The 12,561-nt window shown below is 40.8% G+C and overlaps 1 protein-coding gene across 2 annotated transcripts in view; it reads right to left on the minus strand.

Annotated features, from left to right (window-relative positions):
- Positions 1–12,561, minus strand: part of LOC102908301 (SET-binding protein) — a 351,782-nt gene that overhangs the window by 34,668 nt on the left and 304,553 nt on the right. The gene's annotated exons all lie outside the window — the stretch shown is intronic.

Genomic DNA, 12,561 nt, shown 5'->3' on the forward strand with positions numbered 1-12,561 from the left:
ACAAGTATCACAGGTCATGTGATTAGGATTTTGCAGCCCATGATAGACTCTTATGGGCTATTCTGGACCCCTGTTTCTTAATCTGGATCCTGTTTTTCAGCTCTGGCATTTCCAGGCTATCACGAAGAACAAGTTACTTAATGTAATTTAATGTCAATTAACATTTAAGTTCATAGTTTTAAACTTGAGTTTTTATGGTTAACTTAAAAAGTGGGACAATGTCAGAACTTTGTAAGGTGCAGTGAGCATCCAGTGAGTGGAAATGTTAAGCACTTAGAATGAGTTCCAGGATACACTCCTCGCTCTGCAAGTTTCTACGATTAGTGCTAATGTGTAAGTGTCTATCCATATTATTATAGATATGGAGATAAATATAGCCCATGACTTCCTCAGAAGCAATATGAACCAGTAAGCAGAGGTTCAGTTCTCTTTCTGATATGGTTAAGGATTTATGGACACCTATCTATATCCCCAGGTGTAAACCATGTCTAAGCCTAAAGGGTTGAGTGTGCCTGATCCATGTAGAACGGCCATATATTCAGGCTTCCTCCATCTGCAGGCTGTGGCCAACAATCACAAACTGGGTTTTGTCAGGCATTCTTGACATGATTTTTTCCCATCATAACCAGCCTGAGTGATGCAGTCCCTTCCTTGAGCAATGCTATCTTAATCACCACAGTGAGATCCCCTTTAATCACTTTGACTTCACGGCAATTCAGTGAGGGATGACCATGGCTATTACCATTTTCTCAATTTTACAGATGAGAAGAACACCCTTTTGGGGGGAGCTTAAGAGAAAATTGAATCAAGTCCTCCTGCTCTTAAGTAGAGCTGGATATCTCCAGTTGCAAAATGCTAAAGCCAGGATCAAAATGCTAAAGCCATTGGACCATACTAACACTGAGCACAGTTCAAGTTCATCACAGTATGCTTTATGCTGAGGACACAAGCCTTATTCCACAACTGGACGACACACCTGAAGGCACCCGGGGAGTGGGTCATGCCAACGTCTTGTTTTACCCCCCTGCTACCCTCCTTTTACCCTCTATTCTCATCTCATCAACTCTTGCTTAAGATGCCAGGACTAATACAATTTCTGCACTTTTCTGATCTTGAGTTTCCGAGTATTTTGAAGACAGAAAAAGACAAATGTCAAGTTCTATGGTAACAATATTACAAGGCACATCCATAAAGATACACAAAAGTGTGCAGTGTGTCCTATGACATCAAATTAAGTAGGTGTGCTTAAGATAGACAAAGCACAGCACCCAGGGCAGCTACCTGTGCAAATGTCTATCCAAATAGCGAGCAAAAATTACTCTAAAGAAGGTGGGTCAGGGATTGGTGGAGCACAGGAAGTAGGGATCAGGAAGAGTTCCCTTTTTCTTCTTAGCCTTGACTTTACTGTTCTATGTATATCATATTATATATTATACATACGTGATACAAGTATATGTTAAGGGAGGGGAAAGGTCTCACTCTGTAGTCTAGGCTGTTCTGGAACTCACTATGTAGCCTAAGCTGGCCTATAATTCAGGTGGTAATCCTCCTGTCTTAGCCTCCCAAGAGTTGGGATTATAGGTATGAGCTGCTATTTCTAGCAACTACTAATATTTTTGAAACTACAAACATGTATTAACTTTCCTTTTCCATCGAGAAAAGAGAGTTTGAGGAGAAAAAATCTAGAAATGTCTTAGAGCACGATACTGAGGTAGAAGTTCCAATGTGCCTTGTGGCTGCTAACTGGTCTGATCACAGGGACAGCAGACACGGAACAAAACAAAACAAAGCCCCCCCTTTTTTGCTGCAGGACCTCAACAGTATTCCTTCCAAACACACTTTGGAACTCTGAGCTATCAGCATTCATTACATTGAACAACTGCCGCTTTGGAAAAAAAAAAAAAATCACTGACAAGCCATCTTTGTACCTGCGGATGCAGGTTACAGAGATACCTTTCTGTTTAAATTATGATGTGTTTGGGGAATGGAGGCAATAAACGGGACTAGTAGACGAATATTTAACCCTCACTTGGGAACGAACTGATACCCAGTCATTTCAGTTGTACCCATTTTCATGCAAATGTTTACAATCTAAATTAGTCTCAGTCCACATCATCTCATTAGAGTTGGTCTGATCATGCCCCTGCTGGGTATACTTTGCCACTCAAGTGTTTATGATACAGACTATGTTAAATGCAATAAAATGACACTGAAAACACTCTGTCATTGAGATGATCACTGTTTAGCTTCTGCAAAAACCCTAGACAATTTAGGAATTGTCAACTTTTGAAACCATATTTAAGGAAAGGAAAAGGAGACTAGCCCTGATGTTTTCTTGGTCATTTTTGGATTTTCAAGAGATGATGGACAGGCAGAAATAGCATAGATGGCCAAGACTATCAGATAAACTTTAAACAAAGGCCATCACTCCTTCTGAGAGCAGAGGTCTGGAGAGCATGGACTAGGAGAAGGGAGCTGCCCCTTGGGAAATGACATTGTGCAGGTAGCCGAAGTAGGAGTTTGTTTCCTTTCAATCAAGTGACAGCAGATGGTCCATGGTGGGACATTTGGAGAGCTTCTTCCCAGACCAGGTCTGGCTTCTCTCTCTGTTCATAGGACTAGGGATTTTTGAGGCAGGAAATTGATTAATAAAACAAAACAAAACAAAAAAAACCAACCAGAGTCTCGCACAGATTGGGCCACTGAAAACTACCTTGTTTATATGGGAACATCCGAAAAGGCAGTGGTTCACCTCCGGGAAGGGTTACCTTTTAAATTCAGTAGGCAGTCTGTACAGAGGACATTCTTGGTAGGTGAGTTCTGATTGCTCCTGCACCTTAGCGCTTCAACATCAGAGTACACTGATGTTTACATTTCTAGAGGCCAGTGTGTTTTCAAAGGCAGAAAGACTGGCAGTGATAACTTCCTTAATCTAACATCTGCTCATAATTCAAAGACAGACCTGGGAGAAAATGTAAGTTACTTACATGAAAATATTTCACAAAAACCTGTTGACCTCTATTGATAAGTTTTCACAGACTCTTTGTAGCTATGCTGGAGTCCACCAAGGGACAGCCACTAGTTTTCAAGGGTAATTTCTCAGACCACTTATTCCCTCAAACCCCCACCTGTGCACCGTGTTTGCATTAGGGACTTGATTTATGGATTCTTCTCCCGAGATGCAGAAACTGACTTCCTGTTGCCTTGGTTACTTGGAGCTCAGTTCAAGGTTAAACTACTCCCAATCAAAATCACTGGCAGGCGCTGAATCCAGTGGCCAGGCTATTGACTGCCCCAGGATGCGGAAAGGTCAGGGACCAAAGCACTGTTTACTGCCTTACGGGTGAGTCAATAGCTTCAATATTTTGATTCTCTTCCTTCTGAAGTAGAAGTTGCTGCTCAATTACCTCTTCCCCAGGTTATTCAAGGTCACAAGGGTCATGGTGGAAAGCCGGGTCTATGGTGACTGACTTTCTCAGGATCCCTTTAATGAGCTTTGTGACCTTGGCAAGTAAAACTCAACCTCCTCTTAAGTAATTTGTATGTTGCTCTCAGGTTCATAAAGTTGGTTATCGCTCATTTCTCATTTCTTTACGGGGAACAAACAAATAAATGCCCTTCATGGGATGTCTATTGTACACTCCCCTTTTTAATAGATGAGAAAGCAGAGGTTCGAGACAGGTCATATGATTGTTCTAAAATCACACAATGACATAATCTGGAGACATCATCTCACTGTTGGGTCCTCTACATGGCTTCCTTAAGGAACTGTCAACTCATCATGGATGGATCCCACCCATTTCATTTTGGTACATCCACTGTAGAGTGCACTGTATCTGGCAGGTGGAACTTGACTCCTGTAGGCTTGCTGAATAGCTCAATTAATTGCAAATTCTAAATATTGCAAATGCAGGCGCTTCTTGCAGCTGATGTCTATGCTGGCATGGTGGGATGGAAGTAATGTCACTGGGATGGTTGTCCCTTTCTATCACCTCCCAGACCTGTTGTACCTAGTCTGCAGAATACAGAGTTTGGTATGAATGGGGAATTAAAATCCATTGAGCAGTTTAGTAGCTTTTAATTTTTGCAAAGACTTTTGACACGCAATATGCTGTTTGTGGATGGTAAGATGTACATGGGAAGCCCTCCAGTCCACCAGCAAGCAAACAGAGGCAGAGAGAACCAGATGACTAACCCATGCTTATAGACCATGCATGTGAATGAATTGACGCTAAAATCCATGTTTCAGTTCAAAGCTCTTTTAATTTCTCAATGCACGATCTTTGGGGTTTTAAGACTTTAACACTCATTCGCTTTTTAATTTACCAGTTGCCAATTAAAATTCTACTGTTTCTCTCCTATGTAGTGTGGAAATGAACTTTACTCATGGACAACAGTGGAAATTTATGTTACAGAAGAAACTGAATGCAGTTATAGCACTCCTTAAGCTCTATGACATCATATTTGTGTGTATGTGTGCCAAACTCAGTAAGTTTTATTTTATTTATTTAAAAATATTCTTTATGCTTGGTATTGTGTATGTGCATGTATGTGTGGGTGTATATGTGCACATGTTTGTGTGTGTCTATGTGTGTGCATGTACATGCCACAGCACACATGAAGATATCAGAGAACAACTTTATGAAGTTGTTTCTTACTTTCCACTTTTATATGGGTTGTGATGAGATGTGCGATATGCATGGCAACTGTCTTCACCTGCTGAGTCATTTCTCTGACCCCAAAGTTTTATTTATTTATTTGTTGCATCGTGTTGATCATTAACTCACAAGTACTTAGCAAATATCTGTCTTGCTGGCAATATGGCACTGATCCAAATGAAGTTTCCCTTTCCTAAAGGAGTTATGCTCTAATGATTTCTGTAGGGCAAAGGATAGCCATTAGTTTTTATGAGGGCAAGGAATAAAGGGCTTGTGGATATTAGCCATCATGAGGCAGGATTTCTACTATTCATGACATCGTTAGAAAAGGGGCATCACATTCAGGTGGATATAGCTTCATGGATCTTGAGTTTTGTAAAGAGCGAACTTTGGAAATTAGAAGATATGGCTCCTTGTAGCATGAATCTTAAAAATTCTTATCAATAAAATCAAACCCGTGAGCCAGGTATAGGGGTGAAGCTGGAAGATCAGAGATACAGAACAGGCCACAGCTAACCTCACCTTGCCAACTTCTCAGCTGATCTTGTTTCCTCAGACTGGAAGCCTCTGTGTCCTCATATCCGAATGGCTCTCAGCTGAACTGTGCTGCTCAAAGCCTAAATCTTAACCAGCCAAATGCTTCTAGTTTCTCTACCTCACACCTTATATACCTTTCTGCTTTCTACCACCACTCCCTGGGATTAAAGGCTGGCTTTCTGGGATTAAAGGTGTGAGTCACATGCTTGGCTGTATCCTTGAACAGATGGATTTCTGCCTCTGGAATGCTAGGATTAAAGGTGTGAGTGCCACCATTTTCTAGCCTTTGTATCTAGTGGCTTTTCTGTCTCTGACCCCAGATAAGTTTATTAGGGTGCACAATATTTTGGGGAACACAATACCACCACAGCTCCTGGGTACAGATACCTTGGGGCCTCGGGTCTTGAAGAGAGGAATACAAGCTGGTACAGATGCCTTGGGGCCTCAGGTCTTGAAGAGAGGAATACAAGCTGGTTTTCAAGCAAGGTGTCCATACACACCAAACAACTTATTCAACAGGTATGACCTTATCATCACTAATTTTGTGCCAGGTAAGTTTTACTTCACTTTAGGCAAGGTCGCTCTTAAGTATAATACTATTCGGCAGGCCTAGAATCAATTCTATGAAGCCAGCAATTACTTCAGAGGTAACTACCAGAACTTGCAAGTTTGATATCTGTCTTACAGAGGTAGTTTAGCCAAGGAGAATGAGATAAAACAAGCAAACAAAACAAAACTGATAAGCCCGACAAGATAGGTGGCCAGGTGGGTCTACTGTGAATCAGAAGGCAAAGAAAATCTGTGTGGTCTCTGAGAGGCTGCACCTCCAATCTATTTACTGATATGCAGCTCCTGGGGAGGATGCCTGGGCCAGACACCATTAGTTCTGTGACTTTAACTCTGCTTGAATGGGATCACCTTTTTACAATAGACATACACTCAAAGGTCTTGAAATGTGGATAGAATTCAGTAACTGGAAGTGGAGAGACAGCCAGGTAGAGTAAGAAAATGATAAGAACAGAAGCAAAACCATAATTCTTTCTGTAACTGAGAGAAGTTTTCACACAAGTTATATATAAAATAAACACAGGGTGACGTATCGGGAAAGGCAGCAGAGCAAACTCCAATGCCTATCTGTAGTTAGGTGGACTTAGCATTTCTTCCCCAGCCTGCTGTTTCACTGTGCATACTTCTGACATAGGACCCAGGTCTTGACCTGTAATTATTTCTTTATTCTCTGCCAATTCTTCTAGGTGTCTACAAAATACTAACAGCGAAAAATCATGCCTTTCTTTTGGCTCCTCATGACTTAGTTTAATATATATGAGCTACTTAAAATGGTTTGTTGAATGGATAAATAAAAACAATCTACACACCTATTCTTCAAGGCCCAAACCTTTTGAAAGTTGCTTTCACTAATTAAACCACAAATTCTTAATATCTAAAATTCATTGTTTGACATAATGTAGAAGTGCAAATATATTTTCTAGAGTAATACCTCACAGCATTTCTAGCTGTGTGACTTTGGAGGGAGTCATGTTAGCTCTGTGCCTTGGTTTCTTTGTCACTTAAATGGGGTCATTGTGAGAAATAAGCAAGTTTTGTACCGGTAGAGAGGAAGACAGGGGATGACTTCCTCTCTTCCAGTATAAAACCATTTTTATTTCTTCCCTAAACAACCATCCACATCTTAATTCCTAGAACCTGTACATACTTTCTATAACAATGCAAAAGAGAACTAAAGGTTGGAGACAGCTAGCGTGGATACTTCTAATCAGCTAACCCCCAAACTGGAAAAATGTACGTATTTATCCAAATGGCCACAACGTAATCACAAGAAAGCAATGTGGTAAGGAACACGAAGAAATACACGTGATGACGGGGGAATTGGGGTAGAAGCTTTGCCACTGGCTTTTAAGACACAAGAAAGGAGGCCACAGACTAAGGAATGCAGATGCCTTTACAAAAAAAAAAAGCAGGAAATCAAAGAAATCACTCCACTATCGCTTCCAGGATATATCCTACACTTGAGTTTGGCTCAGGGAGACCTACTTTGGACTTCGGATTTCCAATAATGCCATATGAAACATCTTCCTCGTTTAAACCACTAAATTTGTAGAAATGTGATGCAATAACGAGGGGAAACTATTATTAGTGCAAAAACACCTTTATTACAGTGCCTCGCCGTCCCAAGTATTCATTATGTCAACTATTTCCCTTTCTTAGCAACGCACGCTCTTTAAAACTCACTCCTCATGTTTAAGTTATGTGTATGCCCTGCACTGTTTCGATTCCTCAGGATGCATTGACCTCAGCCTTTTAAAAATGTATTTCCAGCATGAAACAGACACAAATAAATTGTTCAGTGATTATGTATAGTCGATAAATCACATTAGAGGTAAGTATGTTGATAAGATGAGAAATACGAGACCGTAATTACGAGCCACTGGCTCTTCCCCACGCTTGCCGGATGAAGTTGGATACTGTCAGGGATGCTTCTGCTTCTTCCCTTTGGCCAGAATCTATTCTAGTCCATTGTTCTGATTCTAAGCTTTCACATGTCAGAGACACTTCAAAACAGTAGGATTTGTTCTTACTTCTCTTGCTTTGGAAGTTCATAAATGCACTAAAAGGGGAACCATTTGCATGTGTTGTAATTGTGGACAGGCTTACATGAAAGTGTATTTTACTTTATGGCTACGTTACAATGATTCAGAATTAATCTCTCTTGGTCTTGTAGTGGGAAAGTTTTGCAAACAGAAAGGGGATTTCTGTAAATGTTCAGTGATACCATCCAGAACACCAAGCTACTACCAAAACTGCAAAGAAACATTCCAAGTTACAAGGCTTTGGAATCATCCTATAGCTCAGACATCAGATCTCTTTTTTTTTTTTTTAATTAACATATAGACAGAGAACAAATTCTGCATCCTGATTAAGATTCACAGATACTTTTGGGTTCTGACATAAATCCTTATCTAAATTCACACACACACACACACACACACACACACACACACACACACACACACGCACCATACACACCGTAAAAGGACAAAGGGCAGATAAAACCAATGTAATGCTGATGTAATTTCATCCATGTTTTAAAAAATGCAGACAATAGGGTTGCCTGTTCTATGGAAAATATAATAAGGGGATTTACAAAAGGTAATAACAAGGGAGGAACAAATCCACACATGTAATTAAAACCAATTTAATAGTACAATGCTTCTAGTATATTCTTGATATCCTTGGAGAGCAGGTCAGTTACAATTTTACTACTGAACTGTGTATAAAGCTTTGCAGTAAGCTGCTGAAGAATACACAGGGACCTCGGTCAAGTAAGGCAAAGTAGCTTCTTTTGGATGGAAATCAGTTGGGCCCTACCCCGCTGAGAGAAAGCAATTTGTTTTACCCCGTGTTGCACACTAGCGAACCAAACACATTTGTCCTCTGATTGCAGCAAAATACCCTCTCATCATCTCAGTCCAGCATGCTGGCTATGTGCTTCAAGGGCTGAAGATTCAAACTCCACAGAACAAGTTTTCTCGGCCCCCTGGTGCATGCTTGTGAGTCTATATTCACAGGGCAGCTTAGAAACAGACCAAACAAACAACAACAGTTGTGATACACACTAGAGGGCCATTGTTTCTGGAAGATTCTTTTCTGGTGTCTCCAGAATGTGCAGGGCTTTGAATCAGCATCAGTTAGTGTAAGCATCTTTTGTGGTGTCTTTCCTTCTACTTCTAGAGCACACAGTTGCACAGCACATCTGGGTGGCAGTACAGATCTCCATGTGCTGCTAACTGGGTCACCTTATTTGCATTTTGATTACTGCTTATTTAGAAGGCACACTGAGAAAAAGCTTGATATCAGGAGCTTAGTGATGTGTGTTGATAAATATAGGTATAAATAGATAAATGCACATTTACTGGTTTGTGAGAGATCAGTTTGTATGCAGTCATCCTCCTGGCCATATCTAGATGTCTAATCATTGATGGAGGTTTTAATTATAAACGTGATGATTGAATCTAATTATTCTCAGTGCAACACTGCCCATTGTCTCTTGCTGGAGAAATCAATGTAACATATATTCCCTCTGTTAAGTGGTCACCTCTTTATGGACAGCAAAGAAGAATTTACTGTTTTATGACCTTTAAAGAATTTCTTAAAATCATCTACTTTATTCCACTATTTGAATTCATCTTCCTGGATACAAACACATTGTGATTGTGTGCAGGTGTGTACATATATACAAAGACTAGGAAGGCTCTCTTCTTTGCAATAGAAGAAAGGAAGGGGGAAAAAAAAAACAGAATCACAGAACCTCAGAACCGTCATTAGATAGATCTCCTAATCTTTATCTCTAGTAGTTCAGTTCAACGAGCTAATACCATGATGATGGCTTTGAAATCTCTTAGGAATTGGATGAGGAGAAACGATAGCAATGAACTCCCAGCTAATAAACACAGAGTGCTTATTTCGGCAGAATGATCAATTTCTGGATGTCCCGAGGCTTGTCTGATACAGTTGATTTACTCATCCTTGCCTACCTCACTAATAAAGCCAAAGTCCACCATCAGATTACAGAGGTGCCTGGAATTTCTTAAAGGGGCAAGAGAAAAATCAAGGAAATGCTCACCCTCTTCCCATACTCACCCTTTCTGCCTATCCGTGGAACCCCAGCTGCTTTTCTAGGTTGATACTCTACTCAATAGACTTTGGACTAGTCCAGTAATAAAGGCAATTAATTTGTTATCTTGTTAGTGGGAATTTAATGCAATGATCTAAAAGAATTCTTACATATTGTGATAAACTTTAGTGCCTCTGGGTGGCTCCTCTTGCATCGGGTTCATTTCACATCTCATCCATTATGTAAATGAGATTTGGAAATAGTTGAGTCTCACTAATGTAGCTCAACTCTGATGGATTGGAGGTAGTCGGTCCTCCGGAAACTAATGAGGTTAAATGCATCTCAACATTGCTTTGTACTTGGTTGATTCTGCAAGGCCCTGTTCAAGAAATGAATGCAATGCATTTTCTCAACCGTCTTCTAAGGTAATTCTAGTACTGCCTAGCCCCCAAAGTGGTCTAAAGTAAGTTTGATTAGAGGGATGCCTGCACTGATTCAAATTACTCTGTGGTGCGCAGCGCTAACTGATAACACATCTTCATATTGTAGCATGAGTGATAGTACGGTTTAAGATAAAAGGGAAGTATTTCAACAGTTGACATATTTAGGGAGGACTTTAAGTCATGCAGAAAATAGTAGGGGGATTTCCAGATGTAGCCAGTGTGGATGAAGAACCTGTGGTTACTCTTGAGAGCATTGGGGAAACTGTTATGACAGAGGCTTGGCACTAGCGAAGAGATTATTACATTTTGTGAGATTATTACATTTTGCATTCAAAGAGTGACAGGAGTCAGTTTCGTGACCCGGAGCCCTGTCATGACAGAGGGGAGGTAACAGGAACTTCTGTACTCTGCTCTCCATTTGGAAGACCAAGGAGTTCCAAAGACAATCTGACATTCAAGAAGGGAACCAACACATCCCCAGAAGCAGTCTCCAACTACTCAAGGTCATAGGGGTTGGAGAGGGGAGCATGGGATGTTAGCTCACAATAAAAAGCATTTGTGACAATTTATAAGCTTTACCCCAGAGAAAGGGGGGGCTGAATGGAGGAAGAGAAGGCAAAGATATGAAGAGAGGAACATTTCATGCAGGAAGCAGAATCCAAATGTGTGAGCCCATAATTGGGAATAAACCACTTCAAGGGAAAGGAGATTTAAGCTGGGGATAAGATTGTGACCCTACAGCCAGAGGGACCTTGGTTAAAAATCCACTCGCTATCACTTAACTAGGTGGTTGACCTCGTTTAAATGATTTAACCTTTTAAAGCTTCACTTTCCTTACTTTGTAAGAAAAAAAGTTTAATAAACTATCTCCCTTGGAAGGTTGCGATAGGGATTAAACTGATAATGCCTGTGAAATGCTTACTCGGTGGCTGTGGCAGAGAACATGCTCAGAATAGGCCAGCTAGGGTAGGTCTAGGGAACCTGGGATGTTGTAAAGGAATCACCCAGCATGTGTGGGTCCCTGGGTTCAGTCTTCAGCACAGGGGGCAGAAACTAAAGGCAATTAGGTTGGAAGCTGCTACCAAACGACTTGTGGAAATGCTCACAACCTGAGGAAGAGTTGTTGGCCAAGCGACTGCCCCATCTCAGCCATCTTATTTGAAAGCAGAGGCCCCAGGAAGCAAAGTTGTGTTAACTCCCAAATATTTAACTTGATGCTACATTTTCAGTAAATTGCTAGCTGATGGAAAACAGTTTTGTTCATGTGTTATTCAGCCAGAGGAGTTTTCTCGCCTACTGTGAACACAGCAATTCCAGGTCCTCTGGGGGGTCCTCAACACGTAAGAACAGTCCACTCTTAGGGAAGCTGACTGCCTACTTGAAGAAATAAGATTCAGAAATGAGAAATTTAAATAAAAATAACAATCTACCCTGAGTGGAAAAGACCACCCACATTACCTTCCCTTGCCCCTGGGACCAAGCTAGAGATTTACTGCTGCGATTTTAACTAGTATATTCTAATGTATTAGTTAAATAATGGAATTATTTATTGTTTAGGTTCAATACAAACATCTATAATGTAAGTTCCAGGACATCCAGGCTACACAGAGAAACCCTGTCTAGGAAAAAAGAAAGAATAAGAATTTATATTAATGTAGATACCATAGTAAAGGCTACAGTGTGAACAGTGAGATAATTTTTATGGAGGAGAGGCATTTTAACATGGTTAAAGGCTGAGCTCTGTTCTTCTATTACTAAGGTTCAAACCACAGCTGTCTAAGCTAGTGAGTGAGTCTTTTCAGGAATTCCCGTTACTCCATCATGCAATGAGCACTTGACCTTTACCTCAGACCTAAATATGAAGGTCCAAAGACAAATTCCTGTTCTAAAGTGCCAAAGGAAAATGTAGAGCCGTTGATGTGATAAGACTTTGGATAAGTACCACAAGGTCAGGTATAAGGGATGTGGCTTTACAGATAAGGAGTGACTTCTCCATTGGAGCAGGGAAGACATCACTGAGACATGACACCTGACTTGGGTCTTAAACCACCTGGAAGCCTTGGCAGAGGGAGCATGGCAGAAATTCTGGGAAGAAGGAACAAGACACAGAAACCAGCCAAGTGAAAACTGAAGGTGTGTTTAGGAAAGGCAAGAATATCTGTGGTTTGCATGCAGGTTTTCTGAGTGGGTGGGAAGGCGAAATGTTGTAGATGAGGTGGCTTGTCCCCAGTGTGCAGGGGTACAAAGAGCTGGGGTAGTGAGTCGTTAGGAAGCTGGCTCTATAGATACA

Source organism: Peromyscus maniculatus, chromosome 19, assembly GCF_049852395.1.
Source record: "Peromyscus maniculatus bairdii isolate BWxNUB_F1_BW_parent chromosome 19, HU_Pman_BW_mat_3.1, whole genome shotgun sequence".
NCBI classification, from domain to species: domain Eukaryota; kingdom Metazoa; phylum Chordata; class Mammalia; order Rodentia; family Cricetidae; genus Peromyscus; species Peromyscus maniculatus.